A 25,974-nucleotide genomic window follows, 5' to 3' on the forward strand; every position below is an offset into this window, starting at 1 on the left:
ATTGCCTTATAATAATATTTTACATTGCCTTATAATGATAATTTACATTATCTTATAATGATAATTTACATTATCTTATAATGATAATTTACATTATCTTATAATAATAATTTACTGTATCTTATAATAATAATTTACATTATCTTATAATAATAATTTTCATTATCTTATAATAATAATTTACATTATCTTATAATAATAATTTTCATTATCTTATAATAATAATTTACATTGTCTTATAATAATAATTTACATTGCCTTATAATGATACTTTACATTATCTTATAATAATAATTTACATTGCCTTATAATGATAATTTACATTATCTTATAATAATTTACATTGTCTTATAATAATATTTTACATTGCCTTATAATGATAATTCACATTATCTTATAATAATAATTTACATTGCCTTAAAATAATAATTTACATTATCTTATAATAATTTAGATTATCTTATAATAATCATTTAAATTCCTTATAATCATAATTTACATTGCCTTGAAATAATAATTTACATTATCTTATAATAATTTACATTATCTTATATTAATAATTTATATTGTCTTATAATAATAATTGACAATGTCTTATAAAAATAATAATTTACATTATCTTATAATAATAATAATTTACATTATCTTATAATAATAATAATAATAATAATAATAATAATTAATATTATCTTATAAAAATAATAATAATAATTTACATTATCTTGTAATAATAATTTACATTGTATTCTGATGATAATTTACATTATCTCAAGTCCTGGTGAAAGCGCTCTCCATGCTCATCGCTATAAGAGCCAAGATTTTCGGGAAAGCGGTCCATGTGCGAGTACAGGTAGTGCATTTTTATGCTCATATTGCAGCCAAGGTTCCTGTTGACCAAGCAAGAAGTTGACCATTTTTAAGTCAACACAAATCAGCCATTTATGTTGGTCATAAGAAATTTTTTCTAGGACGTACTTAATTGCTTCATGCTGTTCTTTTAATGTTGTCGAATGTGCCAATGGCACAGATGCAAATTGATTTCCATTGTGTAACAACAAACATTTCAAAGACCTTTTGCTGCTGTCGATAAAAAGTCGCCAGTCCTCTGATTTGTATTCAGGTACGCCGAGATGTTTCAGTAGCTCTACTATGTCATTGCAATAGACTAATTCTTTTTCTTGAGCAAAATATCTTAAAAATTCCTGGTGCCTGGTATGGAAGAAACTTACCTTAACTTTACCATTTAGCATGTTCTTGTTTTTTAAACGAGATGCAAGAAGTTCGGCAGAGTCTTTTGGCAAATTTAAATCGCGAACAAGTTCGTTTAGTTCGTTTTGGGGAAACAATTTTGGCTGCTCATCATTGTCATCGGGAAAGGATACATCATGATGATCATCGGTAGTGGTAATGCTTTGAGTTTCATCCTGGCTACTGCTGCTTTCTTCAATACTTGCATCTTCAAATACAGGTACGGGAATTTCTTCACAATGAGGAGTAGGGCGCATAGCTGACGCCAGATTGAGATACTCCAGTGTTGTGCGATTTTTTCTGTTAATCCCCATGACATTGATAGCACAAAAGTAGCAATTGGTTGCATGATTTGAAGGCTCTCGCCAAATCATGGGGATGCCAAAGTTCATGGACTTTCGCGTGCCTTTGCTCAATTGACGGAGATGCTCTGGGCATCTTTTGCAAACCATGTGAGGTGCCCAACTTTTGTCTTGATCGCCGAGCTTCATGCCAAAATATGCATAGTAAACGCGCTTGATAAAGGTGGTGACAGAATTGCGATTTGTTGCAAGTGTGTATTCACCACAAACATAGCAAAAAACATCTGGCTTATTTGCACACATTCTTCGAGTCGCCATTGTATACCTGAAAAAAATTAAAAATTAAATTTGTGTACGTTGTCTCCATGAAATTTAAAGTCTGTATCAAAAAAATTCTGCACAATTATATCTATGTCCTGTGAACAGTTTTAATCGCACAGTAATGAAATAATTTGACTTTGAAACACAGAACCAATACGTAAGACTTACCTTCTCGTCTGCTTTCATATTTTGGTGTGTTTTAATAACAAGTTTTACCATTGAATTCCTGTATGGGCCAAATAAAGTCTTATCTTATCTTTAAATATCGCATAATAATAGCAAAACTTAGACTCCCTAATTAAAATTTAATCAAAAATTGTTTATTCAAATGCTTTCGTCTTTGTATTGCTAGTGCTAAAAAAATTAAATTTGTTCAGGTAATAGAACTTTAAACGGTTAATGGTTAATACTTCTGTTGTACCTTTGTCGGGTATTTAAAAGTTAAAAAATAGAAAATTAACGATAGCTTAAAATGTCGACCTGACCCAGCAAAAAGAGTGTTATTTTTGGATTCAGCACATCAAAATTGTCCAAAATCAGCTTAAAAAACTGAGACACCAAATTTGCTGTTGAATCATGTAAAATCGACGGTTGACATCCAAAAAGTACATTCCACCCTGCAGCTATATATATAGTGTATCAAGTGTATCAAGTGTATCGAGTGTATTGTGCCATTTTCTAAAACAAAAGGCAAATGCTATGCAAATAATTTACAAACAGCAAATCACAAATACAATTGTCTGGAATAGGATCCCAAAGTTTTGTTTTGTTGGGAAGATACGTGTAAATTTTTTATTTATTTCTTATGCATGTAGAAACTGCATATTATTCAAGAAAGTGATTTTTCTTCTGGTTCCTTTTAGGGTTGGGATTAAAGTGTAGTATATGTTCTGTACTCAGAGAAGGAGGCAATATATTTTATATAATGCGTTGCTGTTTCTTAGGAACAAGTCAGCCATTTTAAGAAATTATTTCATGAAATAAAAACCTTATTTAGAAACAATAATCTATTTATAAAAATCATTTTACTGATAAATTAAATCTACTAGAATGCATTTCGGTTTCTTAAAACATAAATCAGTTATTTTACAGAATTATTTCGTGAAATAAAACTCTTGCTTACAAAAAATGATTTATTTACAAAACAGAAGTTACTTGTCAAATTATAAACATTAAGAAAAAACACAGCCTTTTTAATTACTTTGTGAAATTCTATTTCTCTGGTTTTAAGTTACTTTGCTATTCCTCTTTTATTGTTGAAACAAGATAAATATATATATATATATATATATATATATATATATAAACACAAACAGCAATGCTTGTCATTTGTTAATCTGTTGATAATGAAGTAAAATGGCCGACTTGCTTATTATATCGTGACACTTTGTAATTTGAAAGTGTCCATTAGAAATAAATTTCTATTCTGAATAAAGTTTAAAGGCAAAAGTCAAGCATAATACTCCTTTTGAGCGTCTAAGCCATTACAAAATATCAATGATCGCACGTGCCTACTGTGTGTGTATATATATATATATATATATATATATATATATATATATATATATATATATATATATATATATAAACGCGAAAGTGTCTCTGTGTATGTGTCTGTGTGTCTGTGTACATTTCCCTACGCAATAACTCTGTCAATTTTTAGCCTATAGATTCGAAATTTGATATACGGGGTACTGAGATTTGGGAAAATCGATGTGATTGGTTTTTTGGACAGAAATTTGGAGATTAAGGGGTCAAAGTTCAACGATTTGACCTTTGAGAACTCTACAAAACTCCTCCGACAATTTTGGGTCTAAACACGTGAAATTTTAGATATAGATTCCTTGGACATGGATCTAACTTAATAACTTTATTTGAGCCCTAAACAATAAATTTTAAGGGGTCATAATAGGGGTCAAAGTTAAAAAAATTGACCTTTTTTTTGTTGTTGTTTTGCTCAGCATACACCTCAAAACACCCGGGCCAGGCCGGGCACCCATGCTAGTATATATATAAAAGTGAACGTGTCTGTGTGTGTATCTGTGTGTGTCTGTGTACATTTCCCTATGCAATAACTCTGTCAATTTTTAGTCTACAGACCCAAAATTTGATATACAGGGTACTGAGATTTGGGAAAATCGATGTGATCGGTTTTTGACCAGAAATTTGGCGATTAAGGGGCCAAAGGTCAACGATTTGACCTTTGAGAACTCTACCAAACTCCTCCGACAATTTTGGGACTACGCACTTGGAATTTTAGATATAGGTTCCTTGGACATGGATCTAACTTAATAACTTGATTTGAACCCAAAACAATAAATTTTAAGGGGTCAAAGTTTAAAAAAATTGACCTCTGCGGTCTCTTCCAAATTACTCAGACAATTTCTGGTCTAAATATTTGAAATTTTACATAAAGGATATTTAGAGATAGGGCAAGCTTTTTCATGTCTGCCGTAAACTTTCAATAGAGGCGACGGTTTTACCAAGATCAGTATCGTTTTAAAGTTCGACCTTTCATACGACAAATATCGAAAAATTGGCTAAAAACATAAATATCTTCCCCTTCAACTAGGCACTTTTCTACAGGGGTGGGGGTCATTTTTTTGCCGATATTTTTTTAAGTTATCCTCTCCTTTAGATTGTGTAGCGTTAATTTTTAAAAAATGTCGCTTCCGGTTTGGTGGTGATCGTAACAGCATAAACGTTAGGTTTTACCTCGTTCTTTTCCTCCTTTGCGGTACGGGTTCGAACTTGCCTTCCTACTGCCACTTTTTTTTTTTTTTGCTCAACATACACATCCAAATACCCGGGCAACGCCGGGCTGAAATGTTAGTATATATATATATATAAAAGTGAAAGTGTCTGTCTCCCTCTATGTGTGCCTGCGTACATTTCCCTATGCAATAACTCAGTCAATTTTCAGTCTACAGACTCTAAATTTATTATACAGAGTACTGAGATTTGGGAAAATCTTTGTAATCGGTTTTCGGCCAGAAATTTGGCTGTTAAAAGGTCAAAGTTCAACGATTTGACCTTTTAGAACTCTATCAAACTCCTCCGCCAATTTTGAGTCTAAACACTTGAAATTTTAGATATAGGTTGCTTGGACGTGGATCAAACTTAATAACTTGATTTGAGCCCAAAACAATAAATGTTAAAGGGTTATAATAGGGGTCAAAGTTAAAAAAATTGACCGCTTTTTTTTTTTTTTTGCTCAACATACACCTCCAAACACTCGGGTAATGCTGGGCTGAAATGCTAGTATATATATATATATATATATATATATATATATATATATATATATATATATATTATGTGTGTGTGTATACATATATATATATATATATATATATATATATGTGTATGTATGTATATACATATATACATACATATATATATACATATATATATATGTATATATATATATGTATGTATGCATATATGTATATATATATGTATATATATATATATATATATATATATATATATATATATATATATACCTTTTCGTATGTGTTTGTAAACACATACACACATATGCATGCACATGTGTGTATGTGTTTTATTTTCGTAACAATTATATTTCATTTGTTTCTGTGCCCACAGAACTGATATTTTTCATATAAACAACAGAAACTTTGAAGTGCAAGAATTGCCTCCGGAATATTCCAAATAAAAAATTTTTATCCTTCCATAATGATTATGCAATGTGATCAGTAAATGGAAAAAAAAGTCAGAACTCTTACACCAACTTAATTTAAACTACAATTTACAACACTAACTCTAAAAATCTGTGCTCTCTCCTGGCTACCAAAAATTCGAGTCTCCGTCCCCTCCAATCCGTCCTTCTCATAACCGCTATTCCTCTCACAACCAAATTACTGTCACATGTATATAAAGAATCCACCAATGAACTTAAGCTTTTTTTTCTTCTTTTTCCTTCCTCGATTCTGTCACCTGACAGGCTAAAAAGAGGCGTGATGAGGGCGGACATCTTTCACATGACGTGGGACATCATCAACCAACATTATATCAGGACTTGTTCTTTCGTCTATTTTTCCACTGCTAAATCTGGTAGATCAAACACGGTCTCACACTTTATACAGGGTGTCAACAACTCTAATGAATGGTTGTGCGACATGTATCTCTTTTATACTGTTATCGCTGTTTATAGCGGGAGATCCCATTGGCTAGCACAGTTGACGATGTTACATCATTCTTAGGTGTCACATTATACAAGTATACAGTTTACAGAATCAAACGCTGTTCTAATCCCCTCATTCGTTTGAGAATTTCTGAAATTCCTGACATCGAAATGTAGAGCATTATCAGTCAAGATTTGAAGTGGAGCACCACGATAAAAACGGATCTTAATGGATGTATAATGCTTGACCCACCCTGCCATATTATCAGACGCCATATCATGAAAGGCCTTGGGCCACAATCAAGAAATGTTTCCTATCATAATGTGTTACATCTATGCCTATTCAACACTAGTTTTTTTGTTTTGTTTTTTTCGCCACTGGATCAATTCGTTGATACCCTGCATGAGCATATTGTTACCTTCATCGATGCCTTTATAACTGCAGGACATACTTTTGGAACAAAATATGTGGTTTGATGAATTTCAGGATGTTCACTTTTATGATTTATTACACGCATCTGAACAGGTGTCAATTGATGTGTTAAAATTGTCAGATGCAAAGGATTAGATCCCTGTCTCATTATATCAATCCACATCTTTGACAATCAAGTCAACTTATCAGCCAGATTCTGCTCTAATGGAACTAAGTTAATCCCAACCTATTCATAAACTAAGATGCTTTACTAATTCCAGTCTAACCCACACACCAACATTTCACTTGCAGCTTTAGTCTTAACTCGTGCCTTTCCAATTAGAGTGTCGGTCAACCACTGGTAAATGCATAATAAGTCAGTGCAAGATTAAGGCCTTCTAACGTGGCATCGACTTCCGCAAAATTGATATGATGAGCATCATTTGTTGAATGCAACCATCACACCTTTTCTAAAACAGTACCAAATTGTTCCAACACCACACCCGTTACCAAAGAACTTAGGTTAACCCATGCATTCAATTCATGTCCAAATTCATGTCGAAATTCATGTCCAAAGGTAAGACTGCTTCTACATCATTTGCTTAAGAGAATCGTCATCCACAATATCATCCCACCCTTTTGTTACTAAAGTCGCTCATCTTTTTAGTACTCCGGTTGTGACTTGGAGTAATCCACAGATAGGTAAATGTCTTACTAATTTACTGCAAATAAAAGTGTCAACACACTAGGTACCTCTAGAACTGGGATCCCTCACTTTCATTATAAAGTGCTACACTCCTCCTGGATCTAGTGCCCCATCTTTTAAGCACTTCGGGTCCTTGTTTACTAAACCAAAAGATTTTGGTCTCATTCGAGCCACATGCAGACATTATGTCCTTAATAATGTATCTGTCATCAACATAAGGCGAAGTAGCTTTCACTGTAGACTCATCTTGCATCAAACAGTTTTAATGATTGTCACTATTAAGGGTGCTACGTTTAGGCCAAAACCCAAGCATGTCAAACAATCTTTTTCCTTCGATCATTACTGTCTGAAATGAGAAAAGCGACTCATGGACTCATATTTGCAGGTAGGTTCTCTTCAAATCCAGCAATAATACATTAATCCCCTTCTGACGCCACTCTCATAGATTAGTGATGCACACATCAGTATTCATAGTAAAATATCAACATGTTGATTTAATTCTCTTAATCCATTACGGGCCGCCCTTTGTTCTTAGTAGGTTTCTCGATAGCCATTAGTAGGATTAGTCCTTTGGGGGTCCCAGACGTTCCTGAGGATATTGTATTAGCCAACCATTATCAATACACATCAAATGTTCCTCTTTGCATGCAGCTCGATTTTTAGTAGAAACTGCATACTCTAGAATTGTATTGCACAGCTGATCTGGAACTTCGCTCGTGGTCTACTTCCATCTCACAGTACATGCCCTTTCCTTGTGGTCAAACATAGCATAAAAGTTCTTTCCTTCAATAGAAATAGCTGCACAGACTTCTTTCCCTCTAGCAAGGTTTTACTCTTTTATCTGCTGTGATCATGACACCAGCTCTTTTAAGTCAGTTGATAGCCAAGGTTTTTTCCTGCATCATCAGGATGTCAATTTCAGCTGTGTCACCTCTCACAGTACACATCATGAGAATTCCTACATCACAACATGCTTGAGAAGCCATTGATAGCATTCATTCATAGTTTCCTTCACATCTGACAGTGATTTACGGTAACTATAAAGCGAGAACATCCCGTGCCTATGAATACTGAACACTACAAATCATCAATTTTGACACCAATGACAGGCAATTTTGCATTTATTGTTTGGCAAGAGACAAAAGTGGTGATGATACGTTGTTCTCAAATTCGTTTCTTGAATAGTGGCAAGATATGTGTCATTGCAGTGATAACATTGTTTTTTGTGTTTGTGGATGAAAATTTCTTGTATCACTTTGACTCTCACACTCCTTAACAAAATTATTAGGACCTTCAAATTTATAGCACACAAAGTTCTTGCATTTATCGCTAATTGGGAGAGAATCCACATTGCCTCCACATGTTCAGATACCATATGACTATTGCCTGCTGCTGTTGCTGCTGCTGCTGCTGCTGCTGCTGCTGCAGCTGTAATTAGTTCCAGTTCGTTAAGGATGTTTCAAGCTCAGACCAAGAACTCATCAGTTGTTAATTTGTCAATTTGTGATGACATTCGCAATAGCCTACTAATGTTCTCAGGTAAGCACACTTAAAAGGCACATCTTAATGCTCTGTCATTTACACCATCAAATGACAATTTCTGTAAAGCAGCTAAGAAAACATTAATCGTTTCACTGGGGTGAAGTTGCAGGCCGATGAATTATTGCCATGCAACAAAAGGATCTGTATCAAATGCTGTAAAAAGGCTGTACTTAATTTCATCTCAGAGCTGTTGATACTGTGACGTCAGAGCAAAGCGAACATTCAATCTCTCTACCTCTCTATCTATCTGGCGTTAATACTTACTCTCTATATATCTCGCTATCTCTCTCTTCCTAAGATCTAATCAGCCAGGCAACCTCCTCTCTCTGTGAAGATATGTCGTGGCAGTCACTTGGCTGGGGGAAGTGGGGCAGAGGTTGGGTGTGACAATCGCCGTAACGAACGGAAATACGTCGTCATGGCAACCAGACAGCGAACATTTGAGGCGGGAAAGCGGACCACGAGGGGATTTGAAAATAGGAAGATGTACAGCAGTTGGCGTAAAGAAAGCAGCCCAGCCCGGTGTGTAAACATCATCTCCGAGAATCAAACCTCATCGAAGATTGAGATTTGAATTAATTGAATTGCGGATTATTATTCAAATACAATCGTATTGCCGATTGAACTCACATTTATTCTTCTTAGGAATTATGATTCGAGGAAAAGATAGACTTTCGCCATCTCAACTTTTTTTTTGGTTATCGTGTTTGTGAACTTATGATCCGTTTTTACCCTAACGGACAAAACAGCTAAATTTGGCCTATCTCATGCCAATATCTTTTCTTATCCACAAACTTTCCTACATATTATATTGTAATTGCATGTTGTATACATCTGGCAAACATTCCACAGATACGTCTATCTCACTCATTCTTTTTATCGGAGCTTCTTCTCCTTCTTCTTCTTCCTTTTTGTATATAAAAGTCTTTATTGAATTTTAAACTTTGATTGAGTGTTTGTTTCGTCATTCATTGCTCTGTTGTTCCATTCCCCTTAATGATATATTTCGCTGGTTGATCCGACATCCGACGATTAACCGAAGATAAGTGATGAGCCATTGGATATCAAATAAAATAAATGTATCTGATTGCCAATCAATTCGGTCATCCATTAACCGGGTCGTGACAATACACTATGCAGGCCCTTCCAGTTAATCTCAACAGGATGACCGTTGCTGACTTATTTTGAACAATTTATAAATTCTCAACCCGTTTGGTGTTGTATTGTCACTGTACCAAAAAGGGAACATGTGTATAACCCCCCCCAAAAAATATTATATATATTTTGCTATTTAAAACGTACATGTGTATATACTTGTCTTTGTGACCTATTTGCGTTTGTGATGTGTATATACTTGTTGAATCTTGTTTGAATGTATATACATGTCACTAAAATGCTGTTTGTCCTACATATGTTTTCTTATCCATATATATACTTAACAGTCTGTTTACGGCCCATGATTAGTTTTGTCTAGGTGTGTTGATGCATGCATGTGTGTATATGTATTTACATATAACATATACATTTGACAACATACTTGTGTTTTGCTGGCGGCCGCCTATGTCTTTTTTCTGGGAAATTTGCCGTCTTTTCTTTGGGTTGGAGCTGGAAATCTGTTGTAACAAGACGTTTCAATGACCCAAGACGAATAATTGGTTTTATACATATTTTACTTCACTCCAAGGGATTATGTCCAGCAGAGGAGTGATTGATGATCTTGGCTTGGTGGTTCTTGTACATCTCACGTCTGAGAACTTTCCACCCTCGTGAGGAGACCCCTTTTAGATCATCTTCTTCCTTTGACATCTTCAATCTAACTCAATGTTTGCTCCAGCAAACTGGAACACATGACAGATGACACGTCCTACTGGTCAGCTGTTCAGATAACTTCTGGTGCAAACTTGACCAGGTCACTGAGTTTGACATATTTTGATATGTTTTCATAACATATTAAAACATAGCTTCACATCTCTTATTTACTTTGCCAGTTAGATAGATAGATAGATAGATAGATAGATAGATAGATACACCATAATTAGATAAACTGATAGGTAGACATGTATATACATTCAATCACCACAGCAGATAATTTACTCTTCTGCTCGGTCAAATGGTTCAGTGGCAGATCTATCAAACTCTGGTATTAAATGGAAATCAAATCAGATGATGAAGATAAAAAAAATCAAATCAGATGATGAAGATAAAAAAAATCAAATCAGATGATGAAGATAAAAAAAATCAAATCAGATGATGAAGATAAAAAAAATCAAATCAGATGATGAAGATAAAAAAAATAAAATTAGATGATGAAGATAAAAAAAATAAAATGATGAAGATAAAAAAAATCAAATCAGATGATGAAGATAAAAAAAATCAAATCAGATGATGAAGATAAAAAAATAAAATTAAGCCAAAATAGTAAATAAGAAAGAAAATTGTTAGAACACATTCTCATTAACATCACAATTCGTACCAACCCCTCTTAACTTAAAACATAATTTACAACACCAACTTTCAATGTCTATCATCTCTCTCAGCTGTCACAATCTCAACTGCCTATATTCGTCCTTCTTATAGCCACTATTCCCCTCATATGCAAATTAATGCCACATGCATATAAAGAATCCATCTACAAATTTTTTTTCTTCTTTTTTTTTCCTTTCTTGATGATATGACCTGACATACTAATCAGAGGCACAACTACTTGTGTGAGTAATATCTTCTATTATAAGGACAAAAAATCATTTTTCCGGGTTCAACAATTTCCAACGTAATGCTTTCGAGCAAATGAATCTTATTTAAATATTTGAATACATAACAACAAGATGGTGGCCAATCAAAACATCCAATATGAATATTATTAACCTAGATTTTATCTTCTCACTATCATCGATCGCTTATTTTTGCTTGTAGGATGAATAAACATAGCCCACCAAAGGCGGAGGTAATGCTTCAGAGGATGATATTATAACAACGGGACAGATACCTTACTACACCTCTCTCTGCCAAAAGGGAGGAGGTAATCCCTGGGAGGATGGTCTAATTACCACAGAACAGATATTACACTAAATTGAGCATTGAAAAATAGTAGATTAGTCTGAAATAGTATAGTAAACTGAATTGATTATTAAAAGATAATAGTATAGTTCGGCTTCAGGTATAAAATTAGTTTTGTCTATCAAACAGATAGATATCAAATCTTCATCCAAAATGTGAGCATATATGTGTGTGTGTGACACTTTTCAGCTGAGATTTAAAAAATATGACTTTGCAGAGATGTAAAAAAAATTAGGCCACCACCTGCATGCCATTGTTTCCCTATGATACATAAAATAGAGAAAGCTTATTAACTAATGTCGAACTACGATGTAGGTTTTGTTGAGGCTTTATTGAAACTAGTTTAAAACTACTCAAACCATCGAGTGGGTGTGTGATTGATCTAATAGATACCATTGCGGTCAATCAGTGATGCCAAGTTCAAATCGTATTTACTATTGCATTCAATTATAGAGTACCCAATAATACCTATAATCGCTCCCACACGCAGCAATGAGTAAAATAGTGACTAATGTTCAACTAACCATATACAATTAACATTTACAAAATTAATAGTGTTTGCTTGCTATATATCTTGGTGCGGATTGCCATTTTTAAAGACTTTTCCTATTCAACACTTAAAGAAATTAGACAGAACACTATTAAGACAATATCAGAAAAAGATTAAATTTTTTTAAATATTTCATCTGATAGCCTGGAGAATGTCTTTTTTGTAAAGTGGACTTGAAAGTCTATCGAGTTAGAGACTAGCGTTGAATTTATAACACCGATATTCCACTTTTTCCCGACCCGTCTCATCGATGTTCCCATTCTCTACATACCCCTCCACACCTTATGACCACAACACCAGTGTTTTGTGGTCATTTGTTGAGACAGTTCTGTATAGTTGTAAGTTGGTTCTCGCATTGATGGCTACAGCCACCTAAGTCACGATTGGGCAGCATAAGCGATGATGACTCATAGGATCACACCCACCAGGACATTGGATTATCACCAGCCGAAATGTTATATCGTCAAACAATAAGGGATAGCAAAAAGGTACGTATTAAACAAAGATCAGTACAACATGCACAGCCATCCACTCGAAAAGCTTCAGGTTGGTGAATTCATTCAGGTGCAGAACCAATCATTCAGCATTCCTCGTCAGTGGCTGCAGCTGCCACGATTTTATCCCAGCTTATACTGAGTAGTATCGGTGGTCCTTAATGGTTTTGATGGTTGTGGTACTCTCATGCTGCGTCATGGGATTGGACTTGTTGGTATGTGCCTGATCGGGTTTGTTATCCACCTCCATATCTGAATCAGATTTGTCATCTGCCATTACTACATTCTCATCTGGCTTTTCCATGTCCATTCTTCTGTGTACGTCACACGAGAATACGCTGTCCTCCATTCTTGGCCTTTGAGGAGGTGATTGAAGAGGTGGCTGTATGAGCAAATAATCTGGCATATCCATCATAGACGTTGGATCTTCTGAAACAACGATTGCATAGTGTGATCCTGCAACTTTCATCCAACCATATCTGGTATTGTCTATGACTCATGGTCTCAACAACTCTCCCCATTTTTGCCCATCATTGCGGATATATGGCCCGTCCTGATTCTGCACCTGAATGAATTCACCAACCTGAAGCTTTTGGAGTCGACTGGTGTGCATGTTGTACTAATTTTTGTTTAATACATGCCTTTTTGCCATAACTCTCTCTCTTAATTCTTTAGTTTCTGTCCACCAATCGTGAATCCTGTACTTCTCGCGAAGTATAGAGAGGTGATCCCTTATTGTTCGATCATATAACATTTTGGCTGGTGATAATCGAATGTCCTGAGAGAATGTGTGTTCCTATGACTCATCATCGCCTGTGCTGCTCAATTGTGACGTAGGTGGCTGTAGCCATCATTGCAGTCCATAAGCATTCTTTTGCCTGTTGTTATGGCCAGTTCGGCTCAGCCGTTACTTTGGGGATAATGTGCGGATGATATATGTCTGTTTACACCCCAGTTTCCTAGGAACGATTTATACTCCAATGAATCAAATGGTGGCCCTCCATCAGATGATATCTTCTTCAGTGCACAGTACATGCAGAACCAACCCCTCAATGCATCGCATACTGCTGCAGCCTTCCCTGATGGTAGTGGGACAACTTCAATCCAACCGGTGTATTGGTCTGCATATACCATGTAACTCTTCCCATGCATATCCAGTAGGTCTGTGACACTCTTTTGGAATGCGAATTCTGAGTTTGAGGGTGGCATTAATGGTTCTCTCAATTGGGACAGAGTGATCGAATTGCATTTAACATTGTGCCCTTGTTTGTCAGATACTAGCTTCCAGGCCAAAATAATCCTTGTCTAGCATTAGCTAACATCCCATTCATTTGATGGGTGGAGTGCAGTGCTTCTAGTACCTTAGCTCTAAGCTGCTTTGATATTAGAATTTTATCTCCTTCCAAATAATATAGTTGGTCTGCCATCGCCCAGAATTGCCGGATTTTTGGTAGCAGTTTGTGCCATGACTAGGAACTCATCTTGTATATATGTCGTTAACGTTCAGCATTCCTTGTCAGTGGCCACAGCTGCCACGATTCTGTCCCAGATTATAGCTTTAAATTTGGGGTCATGTGCGTATGCGGCTGTGATTAATGCTTGCATGGCCTCCTCGATCTGCTAACTAGTATCGGTGGGCCTTAATCTGCCGGGTATCAAGAGGTGCAGTCTGGTGTGATGTTAAGTTTTCCAGGAATGTGCTTAATCCAGAACCTGTTCATTAATGACTGTTCTTTGAAAGAAAACAAGCAAGGGTTCTTTATATTTTCCAGGCCCTGGTTTAAGAATATTTTTACTATTGGCTGGTGGTCCATTGTAACCAATAAATCTGGGAACCCTAAAACGAACATCCTACAAGACCTCAATGCAGTGCCTCACACTCTATGGGGCAGTAGTGAGATTCTGCATCCTTTGTAAACCGGAATCTGGCAAAAACCATTTTCCAGTGGTCCTTACCACAGTCAGGTCCTAGTTCTATTGGGCATTAGCAATGTTTCTGAAACAGAATAACCAATGCCAACCTTGCTATAGTCCGTTGAGCTCTTATTAGGACACTGGACAGCAAAATTGCAAAACCCCGGTTGGGACCAAATCTTTGTTAAAAACTGTGTGGGACCCTTCCCTTCTTGCTGCCTCGTATTGTGGAATCTATGCACCTCCTGATGTAGACCTTTCACCGCAATGAGTCATATATGCCGTAGGAGTTGTTCTTCTGTGGCTATATTGAGAGTTTCAGGCCCTACTAGTTCGAACAAAAGTCTGTTTACTTCGTTCAAGCATTTCTAGAGGGTCGGTTAAACTGCACATTGTTTGTACCAGGTCCATGTGTCGATGAATAATGTCCAGTCTCTGTTAGTGTAACCATTCTCGATTACAGGTCTGTCTGGTTTTTTAGTGTGAGATTGGTTTGACACATTTTCCTTGCCGGTGTTAAGCTCATTGTTTTCTTTCTGTAAATTCATCAACTGATGAACAAGTTGCAAGTAATGTTTGTCATCCATTTTCTGACGCCATTACTATTCCAATTTCAGTAAGAAAAAAATCCGGTAAAAATAAATCCTGCAGAAATGGATCCTGTCCACAGGACCATGTAAAGTGGACTTAAAAGTCTACCGAGTCTGAGATTAAAGCTGAATTTATGACGACCAGTGTCACACATTTCCCGACCTGTCTCATTGGTTATTTCCATTCTCTACATTTTTAATTCTATTTTTTAATTTATAAATTCACTTAATTCAATTTCATATTAAATTGGTTTTGTATTTTGGCTGTAAAAACCGCAAAAGTGGTTGATATGTCGTTAAAGCGACAAATCATGGGAAAATCGAAATCTTTGCTAGTTTTAGAATTGACCCACTAAATAGTGTTTCAGTCAATTTTAAATCGGTGATATTGAGTTTAAATCACATGTTGTGTTTAATGACACATTCATATCGTTGGGAAAAGTCGGAACAAAAATCGGTGAGAATCACTCAGACAGGTAGACAAACATTTGAATTAATTCCAGTGTGAAGTACTCTTTTTTCTTATCTTCTTTTTATTGTCTTTTTTTTTGTCTTATTTTTTTTTTTTTACTTCTTTCTGCCTTTACTGACACATATCTTGTCTCTTGTTGCAATTCAACAAATAACAAACGATTCTTATATGTTATGGATTTGTTGGTTGTTTTCCTTTTTTCAGTCTTTATTTTGTTTTGTTTTTTTGTGAAATTACCTGTTCAACGTGGATGGTCATTTACGAGTCAGTATCGTCCGTAATAGACAACAAAACTATTATTGGGTCAGTTGACATCCTATCATTAGAAATGATTGGATCTTAAATGATTCTTAACAGATCCATTGCTACTTGATTTCTTTTAAGCTGCACTGCTTGTTCAGTGCCCGAGATTTATACAACCAGTCAATGGTGACACTCCTGAAATGTGCGCTAATCATGGCAAAAATATATACAGAGTGTCCCAAAAGAAATCAATATGTATCTCATATCTAGATGAATAAATTGGAAATACTTTTCATCTACCACAATTATATTATGATCAAAACGGCCTACTGATATTTCAATCAATAATATACTATATTTTTTTGAAATTCTCAATAGTAACACAAAAAAGTCCAAACACAACTGTTTGTATATCTAATTTGCATACATTTATATTAAACAGTTTATAATGAATAACATTTAGTGTTATACAGTAGAACCCCGGGATACGGTTGCACTAGGATACGATTTTTTTCAGGTTATGATGTGGAATACGATGCTTTTTCCACGCCCTAGTTACAGTATTTGCCTTGCCCTAGGGTGTTATTTGTAATATTATTTGATTATATACATATGTATTTAATACTGTACTGTATTTTGTTACTAAATTTTAATGTCGTATCCCGGGGTTCTACTGTATGTTTATAATTTGATTGTCCTTTTTTGTGTGTGAGGGATTTTAGGAGCATCTTAGCCTCCCAGTACTGTCTTGGTATGTTGAATTAGGTCAGCTGCAACAAATTGTTGGTACTTGATGGTTATACTTTATGAATCACATTTGACGCTGTCATCTATAAATATAAAAGCGAAAATGTATGTATGTATGTATGTTCGCTTTTTCTGTGTGTCTACAAAAGGCTTCTTTCAGAGAAGCGGTCGGTCGGTTCACAACTTGTTAAAACTTTTTATATCACATACAAATCGTAATATCTCACAGTTAACAACGAAGCTCGCCTGTCTATTTAATTTGCTCGATTTCGGGAAGATAAATATCAATATTTGTTGCTTGCCGGATGTGGGTTAGTCTTTTTCCTATAACATCTTCGGGGGGGGGGAAGCGTTCAGCAGTAAATACTATCCCGCAGTCAAACCTGACCTCATTAACTCATTAAAACGAGCACCTGCTAAATCCAACTAATTAAATAAATTCAAATGTGTTTCCGTAAGCATGTTGCAGTGGGACAATGGTTAATGTCGCACTTTTTTTTTTCACAACTTTGCCTCAACGGTTCCTCATACTTACTTTTTTTTTAAACCCCCCCCAAACACCTGGGCAACGCTGGGTACCCCTTGCTAGTATATATTTATACTGATTCTAACAGATGTGCTCAACCATTAACTTGATTCTGACAGATGTCCTCAACCAGTGACTTGATTCTGACAAATGTGCTACACATTTAAATTGATTCCGCCAGATGTACTCAACTATTGACTCAATTCTGACAGATGTGCTTAAATTGATTCTGACAGATGTGCTAAACTATATACTCGATTCTAACAGATGTGCTCAACCATTAACTTGATTCTGACAAATGTGCTAAACTATTTTGATTCTAAAAGATGTGTTCTACCATTAACTTGATTCTAAAAGATGTGTTCAACCATTAACTTGATTCTAACGGATGTGCTTAACCATTGACTCGATTTTGACATATGTGCTACACATTTTAAATTGATTCTGACAGATGTGTTTAAACACCGACTTAATTCTGACAAATGTGCATAAATTTTGACATAATTCTGATAGATATGTTAAAGCATAAATTTTGATTCTGACAGATGTGCTCAACCAATAAATTGATAGTGACAGATATGCTCAAACATTGACTTGATTCTGACAGATGAGCTACACCTTAAATTCATTCTGAAAAATGTGCTAAACTATTGACTCGATTATGACAAATGTGCTTCAGCAGTAACTTGATTCCTACAGATGTTATCAACCAATAACTCGATTCTAACAAATGTGCTCGACCATTAACTTGATTCTGACAGATGTGTTCAACCATTTACTTTATTTTGACAGATGTGCTCAATTATTGACTCGATTTTGACAAATGTAATCAATTTTTGACTTGATTCTGACAAATGTGGTTAACTATTAACTCGATTCTGACAGATGTACCCAACTATTAACTCGATTCTGACAGATGTGCTCAAACATTAACTTGATTCTGACAAATGTGTTACACCCTTATATTTATTCTGCCAGATGTGCTCAACTATTGCTTCGATTCTGACAGATGTGCTCAACCATTAACTTGATTTTGACAGATATGCTCAACTACTGACTCAATTCTGACAAATGTGCTAAAACATTGATTTAATGCTGACAGATGTGTCAAACCATTGACTTGATTCTGACAAATGTATTCAACTATTAACTAGATTCTTACAGACATGACTCAATTCTGAGAGATGTGCTCCACGATTGACTTGATTCTGATGGACGTGCACATCAATTAACTCAATTCTGACAGATGTGCTACACCTTTAAATTAATTCTGACAGATGTGTTCACCTATTGAGTCGATTCTGACAGATATGCTCAACATTAACTTTGTTCTAAGAGATGCGCTCAGCCATTTACTTAGATCTGACAGGCAGACTGTTTCGCTGTATCACATCTCTTCAGTGCAGCTAGACAAGCACCCATGGGATCAAGCCTGCAAACATCAAGTTGATAAAAAGTAGTTCTATCCTCTGGCCCATGGATCAGTGTATGCAAACAATATCATCAAATGTCTATTTATATAAATATTTTCCCATCGCTTTTACAGTGCTCGATTTGTTTGTTAATTTACAAACAAAATGAACTAAATTCCAAGTTTTTTTTGTAAAGTCTTGTTTGCTGCCTTACAATTTTTATTTTCTCAACTTTGATTTGATTGAACTTTGATTTTGCAAAATGCACTATAGATAAAAGATCTGAATTGACATACAAATTTTTGGTTGTTTATTTGTATGCGAAACGGTCCGTCAAAATGTGTGTGTGTGTGTGTGTGTGTGTGTGTGTGTGTGTGTGTGTGTGTGTGTGTGTGTGTGTGTGTGTGTGTGTGTGTGTGCATAAGATGCATCTGTGTTTGTCTATTTGTCACGTTTATCAAAGCATGTTATGTCTGTTTGATTTTAACTACAACTTGATAATTCAAGTAAGAGTCATTTTTTATACAAAAGAAAAACTTAATAGAAAATTAAATGAATAAATAAAAACTTGAGGGTTAATAACATTATTTGTTGATCTGAATTGGTCATTATGAGTATATCACATGTTCAATTTAGAGACTAATCTTGTCTCATTCCATTAAATAAAGCTGCAAAGAAAAGATATTGGCCTTGAAGATGTCTAGATGCCCTATAACTATAACTGAAACATGCTTTGCAAATATTTAACTTACTAATATTTCTATAAATAAAATCTTCATAAATATTAGCTTGCTCTATTTAGTATTCTTATTTAAACACAGTAAGAATTCTCTGAATTTTTGAATGTAAACTTTACTTAGAACAAAGGAATATAAAGTACGTTTGGTATGCAAGTTGGGCTAAAGACAGAATATTGACTTCTGGAGTTCCATCTTGTTGTGGGGGTACAAATCACCCCTATTTCAAAACTAAGTGGAATCAACCAGTCCTATGAATACAACTGGTTTCAGAGACTAAATGGAGACATTCATACCATGTTTAACCGCATGCTACGAACACGTTCATCTCATACCACTTTAGTGGCTCCTGTATTCTTTATGATAAATAGATATTATAATTCATACACTTTACACTACTTGTGGGTTCTTTCATTTGTAACTCCTATTACGGGTCTACAACACATCTTATCTTGTTTTTTGGTAAAGAACAAGAACATGTTCTTAACATCTCGTCTCTATGCTATTTCACTCAAGAATTGGTTTGTCTCTTTCCCCCTATGAGGTGTGCAGAAACAGATATTTGAGTATCGAGATGCACAGAAGTGTTTGAATAGTGTATTACAATGTGAGTCTTTAAAGAGCGTTTTTTCACTCGATCTAATTAGTTAAATTACAAAAACAAATTCACAGAATTTTCTTATTTCAATTCAAGCTACTGAAACAGCTTGCGATATCAACAAAAGGTTTGGCACAGGAAGCACTAATGAACGCACAGTGTAATGGTGGTTTAAGAAACTTCATGGTGGTGACGAGAGTCTTGAAGATAATGAACGTAGTATTTGGCCATCAGATGTTGACAACAATCAATTAAGAGCCTTAGTTGAAGACAATTTACACACAACTGTTCGAAAACTTGCTTCTGAATCAGACGTAACATATATGACGATTTTCAGCCACTTGAGAGAGATTGGAAAGACAAAAAAACTTCATAAATGGGTGCCACAAGAATTGAATGACAACTAAAAGAAATGCCATTATAAAGTGTCATCTTCCCCTTTTTTACACAAAAAATACAACCCGTTTTTCGACTGGATTGTGACTTGCGATGAAAAGTGAATCTTTACAATAAACGGAGATGCTTAGCTCAGTGGTTAGATGCCAACAAAGTTCCACGACACTTCCCAAAGCCAGAGTTGCACCAAAAGAAGGTCATGCTGACCGTTTAGTGGTCTGTGACCAGTCTCATCCATTAGTTTTTTTTTAATGCAGGTGAAATCATTACGGCAGAAAAAGTACTGTCAACAAATGGATGAAATGCATCAGAAACTTTGACAACAACACCCAGAATTAGTCAACAGAAAAGGCCCAATTCTCCTCCACGACAATGCCCGATCACATGTTGCTAAACTAACCCTGCAGAAGTTGAACGAATTGGGCTACAAAACTCTGCCTCGTCTGCCATACTCTCCAGACTTCTCACCTACAGACTATCACTTTTGCAAGCATCTCGATAACTTTTTGCATGAGAAATGTTTAAAAAAGCTAAACGATATCAAAAACGCCTTCAGTCACTTCAACACCACCTGAACGCAAGATTTTTACGTTACTGGCTTAAATACACTTGTTTTGCGTTGGCAAAATTGTGGTGATTCTGATGGTACTTATTTCGATCAATAAATTTTTGTTCAAGCCAAGATATGTTCATCTGAATTTAAAAGATAAAAACCCATTTTTTTGTCTATCTGATAGATCTTCGTCCTGTAACTGCTACAATTTTATTCTGCTTCTGTGAAACATCCGACAACTGCATTCAAGCCTTTTCAGATTTAACCATTGCGTCTGTTCTTTCGCAAGCTGGCATCAATTGTGATGGATGGCTCTCGTCTGGGTAAGGCCCCGTGTTTTGACAAGCTTCTGGGTTTGACCTTTACTCCTGATCTGAAATGGAACACGTACATCAAGTCTGTTGCCAAGATCGCTGGAAAGATGGTGGGATCCTTCTACCGCTCCAGAAGATATCTCACTAATGATGCAATTCTCTATCTATATAAAAGCCAAGTACGTCCAAGGATGGAATGCTGTTGCCATATCTGGGCAGGAGCTGCTAAAAACAGCCTATCCTGCCTTGACAGAGTACAAAATAGACTTTGTGGCTTAGTGGGGGATGCCCTTTTCTCTACCCTGCAACCTCTCTCCCACAGAAGAGACGTTGCGAGCCTATCCTTGTTTTATCGTTATTTCCATGGCAGGTGCTCGTCTGAACTCCAATCTCTGTCCCCCCCCTCGCCAATCTTTCACGAAAAACACCCGTCTAGCTGAATCCACTGTCAATAATTTTCCCACTCTATATCTGTGCCTAAATCAAAACGCGGATTCCATGAACAAAGCTTCTTTCTTAGAACTGCACGCCTGTGGAACTCTGTTCCGTCTGCCTGCTTCCCACTGGACTACAACTTGGATGTCTTCAAGTCCAATGTTAACAAATTCCTAATGAACCGCCCCCTTAAGTAAACACTTCATCAAATCTCCACACTAACGTAATGTACTTGCAATAACCCTTATCCCTGAGTGGCTTCCGGGCTTTGATAAGTGGTGATCACTGTGTAAAAAAAAAAGAAGCTTCCTCAGTTATTTGCATAAGCTTAGTATTCGCAGTTGCACATTTCAGAGGTTTGTCAACATTTTTATTAAGCAGATTAATGCTTTTTTTGCTGAAGCCGGTATTAACTCGACTTCATTACTGAAAATTCAAAGAATTTTATTTACCCCGTGTGGATTGGGTTGGCTTCCTTCTTCAAAGAGAAGTTTCTAGGGAATATTAAATTCAAAAGCTGTACTCAGTCGCTTGTATATTTTGGTCAAGAGAGATGATTTCGACAATGTTAATTGTTGTTGTCCTTTCATATAAAATGCATAGTATTCTCAAATTGTCACTCATCTGGTACTGACCAGGCTGAATATTGCTTAAGTTGGATGATCTCGTGAGAACTGGTATTTCAATGTGATTATGTCCTTACCAATAGCGGAATAGTGCTGCACATCTTGTATAGAATCTGTGATTAGGGTGTATAGAGTTAGTGATTAGGCTTTTTGGCCATCAGTGTACAGTTCTGGTCCTCAGATATTTGTGGTAGAAAAAGGCATCAAGTTCAACCCAATCTGTCTTTAGAGTTGTCCAGCTGTTGCAATTGTATACCAGAGAAACACATGTTGCTTTCTATAAATACAGTCTCTTTGTTTCGGGAAAATTCCATCGGTGGAAAAACAGTCATATGTTAGGAAACAGAACAAAACAACTTTTTGTTTTTCTATTGAAAAAAGTCGCAAAAATCGCACATGATAAGTGAGCTTTATCTCTTTTGTTTATTAATGTTTTTGTGTTTTTGCTTTTCTTTTAATATTTTTAGATCTTGCATTGATTTTTAAAATCAACTTCTTGGTTATGTGGGCACGGTTTCTTGCAACAGTGATTAGGTGGCCTTGAAATCAGTTTATGTTCTGAATTGTCAAGTCTAGTTCATAATCTGTTAAACAAGATGTATTTTTTTTTTCAAAGGCATCACCACTTATCAAGGCCAAGAGGTCACTCGAGGATAAGGGTTAAAGAGTGTACAGTAGAAATTGGACAATATAGTAATCGTTAGTAATGGAAATTTGGTAAGTTTGTTAACTTATATGGAACGGTTCATCAAAAACTTGTTTACATTAGACTTGAAGACAACCATATTGTAGTCAGCTGAAAAGCAGGAAAACGGAAGACAATTCCATAGGCGTGCAGTTCTAAGAAAGAAGCTTTACTTATGGAATCTACGTTTAGGTTTAGGCACAGATAAAGAGTGGGGGAAATTATTTTTTGCTAGACGGGTGTTTCTTGTGAAAGTTTGGCGAGGGAGGGACCATAGATTGGAGCTCAGCCAAGCACTTGCCATGAAAATAATGATAGCAGAGACAAACTCGGAACATTTCTTTTGTGAGAAAGAGGTTGCAGGGAAGAGAAAAGGACATCCCCTACGAGGCTACAAAGTCTATTTTGAACTTTATCAAGGCAGGATAAGTCCTTTCTAGCAGCTCCTTCCCAAATGTGGCAACAGTACTCCATGCTAGAACTCTTATATAGATAGAGAATTGCATCAGCAGCGAGATATCTACTGGATCGATAGAAGGATCCCACCATTTTTCCAGCGGCCTTGGCAACGGATTTAATGTATGTGTTCCATTTCAGATCAGGAGTAACGGTCAAGCTCAGAAGCTTGTCAAAACATGAGGCCTCCCCAAGACGAAAGCCATTCATTTCAATTGATGCCAGATGGGGATCAGAGCGTTGATGATGTAAAGATAAAAGCTTGGTTTTAAATGCATTAAAAGTAACAAGCCACCTCTTTCCCCATTGTATCACTTGCTCAAGATCAGAGGAGAGAGAATCAGAGAGAACTTGGTTGTTTACGGTCTTAGATGTGCTACCATAGATAGTAGTGTCATCAGCATAAATGTCTACGAATGATGTAAGGATGTGATTTGGAAGATCATTAATGTAGATCAAGAAGAGAGTTGGGCCCAGGATGGACCCTTGAGGAACTCCAGCATTAATACTGAGAGCTTCTGATTTCTACCCATCAACCACTACTCTTATGAACCTATCAGAGAGAAATGATTTAATAATTGAGAATACATTTCCAGTTATACCGTAGCTGGAGATCTTGTGAAGTAAACCTTTATGCCATACTCTATCAAAGGCCTTTGATATGTCAAGAGCAATTGCCCTACAAAGGTAGCCTCCATCGAGAGATTCACTAATCTTATAACTGTAAGCACATCTGCTGTAGATCTAGCAGAACGGAAACCATATTGCGTGTCACTGAGAAGGTTATTTTTGCTGAGATGGTTGATTACTTCTGTATTTAACACAGATTCTAGCTACTTACTCATGATGCACAGGAGACTTATTGGCCTGTACTGAGAGGGAGATGAGCGATCACCTGAATTCTTAAATACAGATGTATAATATGTTATTGAGAAAAGTTTGTTTTTTTAATAAAATAAAGTTTTCAACTATTTTCTGTACATTTTTATTTGCCACTAAATATCATGCTGTGAAAATGTTGCATCTGGATTGACAGTAATATGTGTTTGATTTTCTCTGCAGATCTCAGCCACTGAATTATGGAGTTGGTCTCAGCTATACCAATAGAAGAAGATGGTAGCTTATCAGTTAGCATCTTGAGGGGACATCTAGAAGATTTGAGATTAAGTAAGCTCCTAAGTACATGCCATGGATGACCCACAAAAATGGGGTTTAGGATGTGGGGAGACTAGTAATGTGAACAAAAGAAGTTACTAGCTATTCTCATTCTTTCTCCGTTCGTAAGCTATTCTTTCCTTTTCACCATTTAAGAAAATAAGGATTTCACATACATTTTCAACCAATGAAAATGATTTCCGCTCGTTTGAAACGACTTTTCTGGATAATTTTCGTATTTTCTCTTTGCAATGCGATACAACAGAAGGATTTCCGGTCGTATCTTAAAACTTTATTCCGTGACAAAGCACGTGACTTTAGTGCAATGGCCATGTATATACACGTAAGTCGTGGTTGAATAATGTTGTCTAATGAACATATGATTAACATTAGATTCCTTATCACACTATCTATGGTGTCTTGTACATGAAACTGACAAATTATAACATTTACAAGGTTTACTGATTAGCTGTCAAAAATGTTTAATCTAAAACATTTGTGATATTGAAATTATCGGTAAAAACTCAGCAATAATTTAGGTAATGAAGTTGATTGTGCATTAAATAATCTTCAAAATATGGAAGTCGCGAAAATATCAAGTATTTACTTATTTGTGAGATGGACGGGCACTCCATTAGTAAACGCCATACCAAAAAAGTTCATTAGATTAAAAGAAAAAAAACATCTCACAATCTTTACGTTTAAAAAGCATAAATACATCTTTACGTTTAAAAAGCATAAATACATCTTTACGTTTAAAAAGCATAAATACACCTTTACGTTTAAAAAGCATAAATACACCTTTACGTTTAAAAAGCATAAATACATCTTTACGTTTAAAAAGCATAAATACATCTTTACGTTTAAAAAGCATAAATACATCTTTACGTTTAAAAAGCATAAATACATCTTTACGTTTAAAAAGCATAAATACATCTTTACGTTTAAAAAGCATAAATACACCTTTACGTTTAAAAAGCATAAATACACCTTTACGTTTAAAAAGCATAAATACATCTTTACGTTTAAAAAGCATAAATACATCTTTACGTTTAAAAAGCATAAATACATCTTTACGTTTAAAAAGCATAAATACATCTTTACGTTTAAAAAGCATAAATACATCTTTATTTGTATAATATACTAATATAATATACTATACTTATTCATTCTTGGAAATCAAATTTTGAAGTATTTTTTATTTTTAATAATGCATAACAGGACACTGAAATATAAATAAAAGCAAAAATAATAAAGAAACTAAAAATAAAAAATATCTGATAAAAATGACTATAAACTTTTTAATTTTTTGCAGCACCGAGTTTCCTTGCTAGTT

The sequence above is a fragment of the Euprymna scolopes genome, chromosome 6 (assembly GCF_053919585.1).
Source record: "Euprymna scolopes isolate OS-2025 chromosome 6, ASM5391958v1, whole genome shotgun sequence".
NCBI lineage: Eukaryota > Metazoa > Mollusca > Cephalopoda > Sepiida > Sepiolidae > Euprymna > Euprymna scolopes.